Source organism: Pseudophryne corroboree, chromosome 3, assembly GCF_028390025.1.
Source record: "Pseudophryne corroboree isolate aPseCor3 chromosome 3, aPseCor3.hap2, whole genome shotgun sequence".
NCBI lineage: Eukaryota > Metazoa > Chordata > Amphibia > Anura > Myobatrachidae > Pseudophryne > Pseudophryne corroboree.
Genome location: NC_086446.1, coordinates 396,134,633 through 396,147,401, shown reverse-complemented (window position 1 = coordinate 396,147,401; position 12,769 = coordinate 396,134,633).

The following is a 12,769-nucleotide window of genomic DNA, read 5'->3' as shown; positions in this document are numbered from 1 at the left end:
ACTAGTAGTTTAGGAGTCTGCTGACAGTGTCCAGCAGGTCCGTCATTATATTATATATACCTGCAGTAGTGATATATATATATATTTTATATCATTATCATCTCTATACTAGCAGACGCAGTACGGTAGTCCACGGCTGTAGCTACCTCTGTGTCGTCAGTGTTCGTCCATAATTGTATACCTACCTGTGGTGGGGTTTTTTTTTCTATCTTCTTCATACTAGCAGTTTAGGAGTCTGCTGACAGTGTCCAGCAGGTCCGTCATTATATTATATATACCTGCAGTAGTGATATATATATATTTTTTATATCGTTATCATCTCTATACTAGCAGACGCAGTACGGTAGTCCACGGCTATAGCTACCTCTGTGTCGTCAGTGCTCGTCCATAATTGTATACCTACCTGTGGTGGGTTTTTTTTTTCTATCTTCTTCATACTAGTAGTTTAGCAGTCTGCTGACAGTGTCCACCAGGTCCGTCATTATATTATATATACCTACAGTAGTTATATATATATTTATTTTATATCATTAATTATCATCTCTATACTAGCAGACGCAGTACGGTAGTCCACGGCTGTAGCTACCTCTGTGTCGTCAGTCACTCGTCATCCATAAGTATACTATCCATCCATCTCCATTGTATACCTGAGGTGCCTTTTAGTTGTGCGCATTAAAATATGGAGAACAAAAATGTTGAGGTTTAAAAAATAGGGAAAGATCAAGATCCACTTCCACCTCGTGCTGAATCTGCTGCCACTAGTCATGGCCGAGACGATGAAATGCCATCAACGTCGTCTGCCAAGGCCGATGCCCAATGTCATAGTACAGAGCATGTAAAATCCAAAACACAAAAGATCAGTAAAAAAATTACTCAAAAATCAAAATTAAAATCGTCGGAGGAGAAGCGTAAACTTGCCAATATGCCATTTACCACACGGAGTGGCAAGGAACGGCTGAGGCCCTGGCCTATGTTCATGGCTAGTGGTTCAACTTCACATGACTATGGAAGCCCTCATCCTCCCGCTAGAAAAATGAAAATAGTTAAGCTGGAAAGAGCACAGAAAAGAACTGTGTGCTCTGAGATGGTATCACAAATCCCCAAGGAGCGTCCAAGTGTGTCAGAGGTTGCGATGCCTGACCTTCCCAACACTGGACGGTAAGAGGTGGCTCCTTCCACCATTTGCACAACCCCTGCAAGTGGGGACAAATTAATACTCAGTGAGGAGGATTTACACTGTGAAAGGGGTGAGGAATCGGAGGATGATGATGAGGTGGACATCTTGCATCTGTAGAGCCAGTTTGTGCAAGGAGAGATTGATTGCTTCTTTTTTGGTGGGGTCCCAAACAAACCAGTCATTTCAGCCACAGTTGTATGGCAGACAATGTAGCTGAAATTATGGGTTTGTTAAAGTGTGTATGTCCTGTTTATACAATATAAGGGCGGGTGGGAGGGCCCAAGGACAAGTCTATCTTGCACCTCTTTTTCTTCTTTGCATCATGTGCTGTTTGGGGACTAGTTATTTTAAGTGCCATTCTGTCTGTAACTGCAGTGCCACTCCTAGATGGGCCAGGTGTTTGTGTCGGCCACTTGTGTCGCTTAGCTTGGCCATCCAGCTACCTCATTGCACCTCTTTTTCTTCTTTGCATCATGTGCTGTTTGGTGCCTATTTTTTAAATCTACCATCCTGTCTGCCACTGCAGTGCCACTCCTAGATGGCCCAAGTGTTTGTGCCGCACACTTGTGTCGCTTAGAATAGTCATACAGCTACCTCATTGCGTCGCTTTTTCTTCTTTGCATCATGTGCTGTTTGGGGACTAGTTTTTGAATAGTGCCATCTTGTCTGCAACTGCAGTGCCACTCCTAGATGGGCCAGGTGTTTGTGCCGCACACTTGTGTCGCTTAGAATAGTCATACAGCTACCTCATTGCGCCGCTTTTTCTTCTTTGCATCATGTGCTGTTTGGGGACTAGTTTTTGAATAGTGCCATCTTGTCTGCAACTGCAGTGCCACTCCTAGATGGGCCAGGTGTTTGTGCCGCACACTTGTGTCGCTTAGCTTAGTCATACAGACACCTCGGTGCAACTTTTAGGCCTAAAAACAATATTGTGAGGTGTGAGGTGTTCAGAATAGACTGGAAATGAGTGGAAATGAATGTTATTGAGGTTAATAATACCGTAGGTGCAAAATTACCCCCAAATTCTGTGATTTTAGCTGTTTTTATGTTTTTTTCCAAAAATCATCCAGAACCAAAATCAAAACCAAAACACGAAAGGGTGGTTTTGGCAAAACCAAGCCAAAACCAAAACACGAAAATGGAATTAGAGCCAAAACCAAAACACAAAACACGAAAAGTGCCAGCCGCACATCTCTAATTTCTATTGCAGTACAGGTTGAGTATCCCATATCCAAATATTCCGAAATACGGAATATTCCGAAAATACGGACTTTTTTGAGTGAGAGTGAGAGAGTGAAACCTTTGTTTTTGATGGCTCAATGTACACAAACTTTGTTTAATACACAAAGTTATTAAAAATATTGTATTAAATGGCCTTCAGGCTGTGTGTATAAGGTGTATATGAAACATAAATGAATTGTGTGAATGTACACACACTTTGTTTAATGCACAAAGTTATTAAACATATTGGCTAAAATGACATTCAGGCTGTGTGTATAAGGTGTATATGAAACATAAATGCATTCTGTGCTTAGATTTAGGTCCCATCACCATGATATCTCATTATGGTATGCAATTATTCCAAAATACGGAAAAATCCGATATCCAAAATACCTCTGGTCCCAAGCATTTTGGATAAGGGATACTCAACCTGTATTATATAAATATTATGATGCTGTAGTGTAAGTGGGATTTATTGATCTGGGGATTATATGTTCATATCTTATGCAAAATAAGTGTTTTATAACAGCAATTGAGGCACTATGTTCCATGCAAATGGTCTATGTAACTGTGATTTCTGATATTTACGTAAATTGCTTGTTGAAATTTAAATATTTTATTGCTGGTGAGTTCCAAAGAGTTCTACCTTGGAAATCATGTGACGTTGTGTTCCTGTAAAAATAAAGTTATTACTGCAATGCTAATTGTACAGTATTTATTGAAAGTGCAACATGTTTGGGCTGTATACAGGGTCATACACAGAACTTTGTGGGCCCCATAGCAACATTTTGAAGGGGCCCCTATTCCAGTGCTTCTAGAGAGTCATTTCTTCACAGCAGTTGTTAATGTTATGTTCTATAATAGTGCCCTAGTTTATTTTCTGAACCATAGTAATGCCCTAGTGAATGTTATGCTACATAGTAGTGCCTTAGTTTATTGTATGACCCATGGTAATGCCCTAGTGCACATTATGCCACATTGTAAAGCTGCCAGTACACATTATGCAACACAGCACTGCCAGTACACACTATGACATACGGTGTCCCCAGTTCATGTTATGCGCCATTACATTGCCCCCAGTTTATACTGTTCCACATTAGAGTGCTCTCTGTTCAAATTATGCCATGTTACAGTGCCCCAGTTCATTTATGCCACACTATAGTGCCTCCATTACATATTGTGCCACATTACAGTTCCCCCAGTTCATATTATTTAACATTATAATGCCCTCAAGTTCATTTTATGCCACATTGCAATGAGCAGGTCCAGGGGTGTAACTAGATATATTGTAGGCCCCAAGGCAAAAGTTTGAAAGGGCTCCTAATGTATCACCCAATGGTGAACAAATGTATATATCACATGTAACTATGACAAGAAAGTGGCCCCTCCCAGCTCTTGGCCTGATAGCGGCTGTTCTCCCTGCACCTGTGGTGGCTATGCCTTTGAATGTATGTGTGTTTTAAATCAGATGCATCGCAGACAAAAGACATCAGTCCACTGCGTCTGTCCCCAAATCAGGCCCATAATATTGTATACTATGCTATAGTGGTGCTTGCTATCTACATAAAATAACTACAAAATGACATGCAAATAATGTCACTCACCTTCCATCTACTTTTCTCACTCTTTATGAAAATGAGCAGATGTGCAATAAATAGAAAATAGCAATTACTAAAAAAAAGCCAAATTAATAATTAATACACCTTCTGCTTGGCATTGGTATGTTAGTAGTTAGCAGTTGGTGTAACTTTATGGTGAATATCACACCAAACATGCTGCAGCATACTATATCATGCACAGTAAATGTATATGTATAATTTTCTTATATAGATTTAGGTAGAATCAAATTTATTTTCTTAATACTGTATTTCACTCAAAAACACAAAGCTCTCATACCTCTGTTGTAGATAGATAGCTATATAGACAAACAGATGATGAATATATACAGTAGATGGTAAAATGCTGGCAGGCTGAATTGTATCACTTCAATAGGATGATCATATGACAGGCTTACATTATAAATTGCCATTGTGATGTCACAGCTTAATTTTGTAAGCCAGTGGTTTCCAAAGTAATCACGGCACCCTAGAGGGGTGTGGAACCCCCCTAGAGTATCAGATTTTTTTTCATGGCACCCCTAGGCCAAAAGTTTTCTACTGAGAAATATAGTAAGAATTATTAAATTAAGTAAATTGTGTTTATACTGTATGTCATCCTTAGGTTCAGTTATGTGGTGAGGGATTTGCTTCTGTTTGTCCACGTATTTTATGAATGGAAGCCACAAGCGCCAATTTTGCCTATTACATTGAACATAAATAATTTGAGTTGGTCCTGGAGCATCAACCCAGGCCACCTCTGTAAGTGCCCCGAGGCACCCCAGGGTAACTAGGCACACAGTTTGAGAACCACTGGTGTAAGCCATTGTTTGGTAGGCTAATCATGTGACAGGCTTACATCATAAACAGTCAGCTTTGCTATAACTGTTGCTGCTTGGTGAAAAATTGTCAGTTCAGATGGAGGGAGGGAGCGAGCAGGGAAATGGGAGAGGGGGAGGGAAGGAGAGAGTAAGGGGATGGGGGAGGGAGTGTTGGATGGCATTTGTATGGGGAGTCAGAGAAATTTTGAGAAGGTGGGTAGGAGGGAAGGTGAGAGTGTGTATGGGTTGGGAGTCAGAGATATTTAGGGAGGAAGGGAGTGTGGGAGGGTAGAAAATTGGGATGGAGTTAGGAAGTGTGGTTGGGAGGGGTGTGATAGGATGGGAGGAATTTATAGAAGGAGGAAGTGTGGGATAGATGGAGGGAGATATTTAGAGAGGGAGAGAGTGTTGAAGGGAATCAAAGTAGTCACGGGGAAGGGAGCGTAAGTGGGAAGTATTGTGGGATGTACTGAGGGAGTGTAGGAGTAAAGGAAAGTGAGCAGGAGGGATTTAGGGATGGAGAGAAGGAAAGTTGGTGGGGCTAATGGGGTGTTGAAGGTAGGGTGGGAGTGTGAGAGGAAGGGAGTATCAGGATTTAGTAATGGAGGGAGTGTGGGAGGAAAAGTGTTAGGGATGGAGGTAGTGTGTGTAGGAGGGAGAGAAAGTGGGCAGGAGGAAATGAAGGATAAAGTGTTGGATGGATGGATGGATGGATGGATGGATGGATGGATGGGATGGATGGATGGATTGATGGATGGATCCCAGAAGGTCTGCTAATGAGCTGGATGACAATGTTAAAAAAAATTAAACCATTAACAAGGATAAAAACATCATTGCATTGAGTAACATTGCTTGCTAGAAAATTGACGGTGGTTAGCTGCATGTTTTGGATCTGTACTTAAAACTGCTAAAATCAAATAACATGGGCTTTTTTTTGGTTCCTACAGCATTATTAACCTCAATAATATTCATTTTCAGTAATTTGTTACTCAATCTGAACATCTCACAGCTCATAATATTGGTTTCATCCAGTTTAGCTAGGCGACAGCTGAGGGCGGCACAAACACGTTATGGTTCAAGTTCAAACATGTCACATCTAGGAAACAGAGGGGTAAATATATGAAGCAGTGATAAGAGTGTAGAAGTGAGCCAGTGGAGAAGTTACCCATGGCAAGCAATCAGCTGCTCTGTATTATTTTATAGTATGCAAATTATAAATGTTACGTCAATGCTGATTGGTTGCCATGGGCAACTTCTCCACTGGCTCACTTCTCCACTCTTATCACTGCTTCATACATTTACCCCACTGTGCCAGTGCAGGGGCAGACAGGATGGCCATTGAATAAACTGTACAACCCATAGAAAGTGACCAAGAATGTTTTCAGTCATTAAAAACTAGATCAGAAGGAAGGAAGGAAGGATTGATTGATTTGTAAGTTAATTTAATTCTTTAGTTCTAAAAATAATAATCAAGCAGGGCTTTGGGAATAGTAATAATTGAATAGTTTTCTTTTATTTGCATTTTCTCTTCTGAGCTGCTGTAAAAGAAAGAAAGGATTAGATTAGAATTTGATTTGGCCCATCTGATGCCCACACACATTTTTTATTTTGTTGTGTACAACCAACCTACCAGTATGTTTTTGGATTGTGGGATGAAATTAATCTGGAGCACCCAGAGGAAACCCACGCAAGTATGGGGAGAGTACACAAACTCCACTTGGCTGGGGCCATAGTGGCAGTGCCGTTTCTAGCGGCGGGCGAGCCGTGCAACCGCACGGAGCGCCCGCCGCGGCACTTTGTGTGTTGTTTCCCCTCTCTCCTCCCTCTCCCCGAGCGCTCCTGCTCGGGGGGCGGGGCTTCGCGGAATGACGCACCAACGGGCCGCCGCTCCCCGTCCCTCCCTCCCTCTGCTGCTCATCGCCGATGATGTGAGGGGAGGAGAGCGCAGCATGCGCCTCTCCTGCCCTTCTGTGTCTTTGTTCAATTCAGCGCCGCCCGTGAGCCAATCAGAGCTCGCGGACCGGCAGCCAAGGCTGCCGGACCGCGAGCTTTGATTGGCTCACGGATCGGCCTGAATTGAACTGAGACACCTACACCCGCCGCCCGCCAGAGACTGAGGGGAAGGAGAGGTGCAGGCTGCGCTCTCCTCCCCTCACACAGACACACACAGGAGAGGAGCAGCAGCAGCAGGAGGGGAGGGGAGAGGGGGCTACATGTATACCTGGCACTGGGGGCATATCTGGCACTGGGGGGGCATGTATACCTGGCACTTGGGGCATATCTGGCACTGGGGGCATATTTGGCACTGGGGGGACATGTGTACCTGACACTGGGGCAAATCTGGCAATTGGGCGGACTTGTGTACCTGGCACTGGGGGCATATCTGGCACTGGGGGCATATCTGGCACTGGGGGGACATGTGTATCTGGCACTTGGGGCATATCTGGCACTGGGGGGACATGCGTACCTGGCAGTGGGGGCATATCTGGCACTGGGGGGGCGTGTGTACCTGGCACTGGGGGGAACATGTGTACCTGGCACGGGGGCATATCTGGCACTGGGGGGACGTGTGTACCTGGCAGTGGGGGCATATCTGGCACTAGGGGCATATCTGGCACTGCGGGGACATGTGTATTTGGCACTGGGGGCATATCTGGCACTGGGGGGACGTGTGTACCTGGCACTGGGGGCATATCTGACACTGGGGGCATATCTGGCACTGGGGGGACATGTGTATCTGGCACTAGGGGCATATCTGGCACTGGGGGGACATGTGTATCTGGCACTGTGGCCATATCTGGCACTGCGGGGACATGTGTATCTGGCACTGGGGGCATATCTGGCACTGGGGAGACACGTGTACCTGGCACTGGGGGCATATCTGGCACTAGGGGCATATCTGGCACTGCGGGGACATGTGTATTTGGCACTGGGGGCATATCTGGCACTGGGGGGATGTGTGTACCTGGCACTGGGGGCATATCTGGCACTGGGGGCATATCTGGCACTGGGGGGACATGTGTATCTGGCACTAGGGGCATATCTGGCACTGGGAGGACATGTGTTTCTGGCACTGTGGCCATATCTGGCACTGCGGGGACATGTGTATCTGGCACTGGGGGCATATCTGGCACTGGGGGGACATGTGTACCTGGCACTGGGGGCATATCTGGCACTGGGGGGACATGTGTATCTGGCACTAGGGGCATATCTGGCACTGGGGGGACATGTTTATCTGGCACTGTGGCCATATCTGGCACTGCGGGGACATGTGTATTTGGCACTGGGGGCATTTCTGTATCTGTCACTGGGAGGCAATGTCTATCTGACACTGTGGGGGCATTTGTGTATCTGGCACTGTGGGGCAATGTATATCTGGCACTGTGGGGCAACGTGTATCTGGCACTATTGGGGTCATATGTGTATCTGTCCCTCCCCCATATGTGTATTACGCCCCCATTTTAATTGGCCACGCCCCATTTGGCATTTGGCCACACAGTACCTATAAGACATTTTTTCTACTTGCTCCACTGATTTGAACATGCCCACATGATAAACTTGGTGGGTCAGAATTTTTTTTAAATATGACAGGGGCATGTAGGAGATGCTGTCTGTGGCCCGAAAAATTTCTGGACATTTTCAGAATTTATTCAGCATCCGTATGTAGACTGCAGCAGCTGCAACAATAGTTGCATTTCCCATGCCACCAACTGAAGCCAGAGGTAGTGACCAGGTGGAATTGCACCCTGTATATGTTTCAGCGAATAGAGGAACAGCAATAAACCATAAAAACCCACACATGAAGCTCTATTACTGGAGAATACTCTCTGAAAGCTACTCAGGGACGGATTGGCCATAGAGCTCACCAGGAAGATTCCTGGTAGGCTGACATGTCTGTGGGGCCTGTCTTGTGTGTAGCTATGTAGCCCCATAAACTATATAACAGGCAGCCCACCACAGTCAGTATACTATATTGTCCCCATTCATTCTGTTCCATCTCCATCTGCAATACAGCAACTCCTCCATTCAGTGATGCTGCCATGGCTACACCGTATGTTATACTTCTTGTGCTGCCCATGTCGGGCCACTTCTACAAAATTTCACAGGGCCACTTTTAGTTCCCAATTCCCTGGTCTGCAGCAAAAGACACAAGGAAGGCCACAATTGCATACAATCAGGCCCTATAAAGAGGGATCCCATCCTCTGAACAGACCCCACCCCCTCATCAGACTGCGCCCCTATTAGGGATACTTCCATACATTTCCCGAGCTTGTTTTCCATCCCAATCCACCCCTGAAGCTACGGAAAAAAACATTTAAAGTAGCAACTAATGAAATGTAGAAAAAGGCTCATGTTCATAAAAATGAACTACAGATTCTATGAGGAAGACCTTTGCCGCCCAATGCAACAAAGTACGGAGACTTCTGTAATGGTGGATTATAGTGTTGCCAATCTTATATTTTTCAGCAGCAAACTGTCCCTAAATTAGAGGTGATGTTTTTTTCTATGCAAAATAGACCATCCCCAATGCACCCCATAAATATAGCCCATTATAAAAAGAAAAGTGGTTCAAGGTGGAATTGTCCTGGGCTCTCCCATCCTCTTTTATGTTGAATATTAAAAACTAGGACAGGCACATTTTAACTAATCAAACACTTCAGTGCCAGGGACTGCCACAAAATAATTTTTTGGAAGAACTACCTCCGATCACTAATAAGGGGGTTGATGATGAGGGTGTTAATTACTAGAGATGAGCGCCTGAAATTTTTCGGGTTTTGTGTTTTGGTTTTGGGTTCGGTTCCGCGGCCGTGTTTTGGGTTCGAACGCGTTTTGGCAAAACCTCACCGAATTTTTTTTGTCGGATTCGGGTGTTTTTTTCAAAAAACACTAAAAAACAGCTTAAATCATAGAATTTGGGGGTCATTTTGATCCCAAAGTATTATTAACCTCAAAAACCATAATTTACACTCATTTTCAGTCTATTCTGAATACCTCACACCTCACAATATTATTTTTAGTCCTAAAATTTGCACCGAGGTCGCTGTGTGAGTAAGATAAGCGACCCTAGTGGCCGACACAAACACCGGGCCCATCTAGGAGTGGCACTGCAGTGTCACGCAGGATGTCCCTTCCAAAAAACCCTCCCCAAACAGCACATGACGCAAAGAAAAAAAGAGGCGCAATGAGGTAGCTGTGTGAGTAAGATTAGCGACCCTAGTGGCCGACACAAACACCGGGCCCATCTAGGAGTGGCACTGCAGTGTCACGCAGGATGGCCCTTCCAAAAAACCCTCCCCAAACAGCACATGACGCAAAGAAAAAAAGAGGCGCAATGAGGTAGCTGTGTGAGTAAGATTAGCGACCCTAGTGGCCGACACAAACACCGGGCCCATCTAGGAGTGGCACTGCAGTGTCACGCAGGATGTCCCTTCCAAAAAACCCTCCCCAAACAGCACATGACGCAAAGAAAAAAAGAGGCGCAATGAGGTAGCTGTGTGAGTAAGATTAGCGACCCTAGTGGCCGACACAAACACCGGGCCCATCTAGGAGTGGCACTGCAGTGTCACGCAGGATGTCCCTTCCAAAAAACCCTCCCCAAACAGCACATGCCGCAAAGAAAAAAAGAGGCGCAATGAGGTAGCTGACTGTGTGAGTAAGATTAGCGACCCTAGTGGCCGACACAAACACCGGGCCCATTTAGGAGTGGCACTGCAGTGTCACGCAAGATGTCCCTTCCAAAAAACCCTCCCCAATCAGCACATGATGCAAAGAAAAAGAAAAGAAAAAAGAGGTGCAAGATGGAATTGTCCTTGGGCCCTCCCACCCACCCTTATGTTGTATAAACAAAACAGGACATGCACACTTTAACCAACCCATCATTTCAGTGACAGGGTCTGCCACACGACTGTGACTGATATGACGGGTTGGTTTGGACCCCCCCCAAAAAAGAAGCAATTAATCTCTCCTTGCACAAACTGGCTCTACAGAGGCAAGATGTCCACCTCATCATCACCCTCCGATATATCACCGTGTACATCCCCCTCCTCACAGATTATCTTCACGTCCAGTGTTGGGAAGGTCAGGCATCGCAACCGACACAATTGGACTCTCCTTGTGGATTTGGGATTTCGAAGAATGCACAGTTCTTTGCTGTGCTGCTTTTGCCAGCTTGAGTCTTTTCATTTTTCTAGCGAGAGGCTGAGTGCTTCCATCCTCATGTGAAGCTGAACCACTAGCCATGAACATAGGCCAGGGCCTCAGCCGATCCTTGCCACTCCGTGTCGTAAATGGCATATTGGCAAGTTTACGCTTCTCCTCCGACAATTTTATTTTTGGTTTTGGAGTCCTTTTTTTTCTGATATTTGGTGTTTTGGATTTGACATGCTCTGTACTATGACATTGGGCATCGGCCTTGGCAGACGACGTTGCTGGCATTTCATCGTCTCGGCCATGACTAGTGGCAGCAGCTTCAGCACGAGGTGGAAGTGGATCTTGATCTTTCCCTAATTTTGGAACCTCAACATTTTTGTTCTCCATATTTTAATAGGCACAACTAAAAGGCACCTCAGGTAAACAATGGAGATGGATACTAGTATACAATTATGGACTGCCTGCCGAGTGCAGACACAGAGGTAGCCACAGCCGTGAACTACCGTACTGTACTGTGTCTGCTGCTAATATAGACTGGTTGATAAAGAGATGTCTATGTAACTATGTATGTATAAAGAAGAAAGAAAAAAAAACCACGGTTAGGTGGTATACAATTATGGACGGACTGCCTGCCGAGTGCAGACACAGAGGTAGCCACAGCCGTGAACTACCGTACTGTACTGTGTCTGCTGCTAATAATATAGACTGGTTGATAAAGAGATGTCGTAGTAGTATGTATGTATAAAGAAGAAAGAAAAAAAAACCACGGTTAGGTGGTATACAATTATGGACGGACTGCCTGCCGAGTGCAGACACAGAGGTAGCCACAGCCGTGAACTACTGTACTGTACTGTGTCTGCTGCTAATATAGACTGGTTGATAAAGAGATGTCTATGTAACTATGTATGTATAAAGAAGAAAGAAAAAAAAACCACGGTTAGGTGGTATACAATTATGGACGGACTGCCTGCCGAGTGCAGACACAGAGGTAGCCACAGCCGTGAACTACCGTACTGTACTGTGTCTGCTGCTAATATAGACTGGTTGATAAAGAGATGTCTATGTAACTATGTATGTGTAAAGAAGAAAGAAAAAAAAACCACGGTTAGGTGGTATACAATTATGGACGGACTGCCTGCCGAGTGCAGACACAGAGGTAGCCACAGCCGTGAACTACCGTACTGTACTGTGTCTGCTGCTAATATAGACTGGTTGATAAAGAGATGTCTATGTAACTATGTATGTATAAAGAAGAAAGAAAAAAAAACCACGGTTAGGTGGTATACAATTATGGACGGACTGCCTGCCGAGTGCAGACACAGAGGTAGCCACAGCCGTGAACTACCGTACTGTACTGTGTCTGCTGCTAATATAGACTGGTTGATAAAGAGATGTCTATGTAACTATGTATGTATAAAGAAGAAAGAAAAAAAAAACACGGTTAGGTGGTATACAATTATGGACGGACTGCCTGCCGAGTGCAGACACAGAGGTAGCCACAGCCGTGAACTACCGTACTGTACTGTGTCTGCTGCTAATAATATAGACTGGTTGATAAAGAGATGTCGTAGTAGTATGTATGTATAAAGAAGAAAGAAAAAAAAACCACGGTTAGGTGGTATACAATTATGGACGGACTGCCTGCCGAGTGCAGACACAGAGGTAGCCACAGCCGTGAACTACCGTACTGTACTGTGTCTGCTGCTAATATAGACTGGTTGTCACAATCCTGACTGTAGGTTTTATATTTGGTGACTTACCCCTGCCATCTGTCCTGGATCCTGTGTCTTTTCACTCACGGAGTT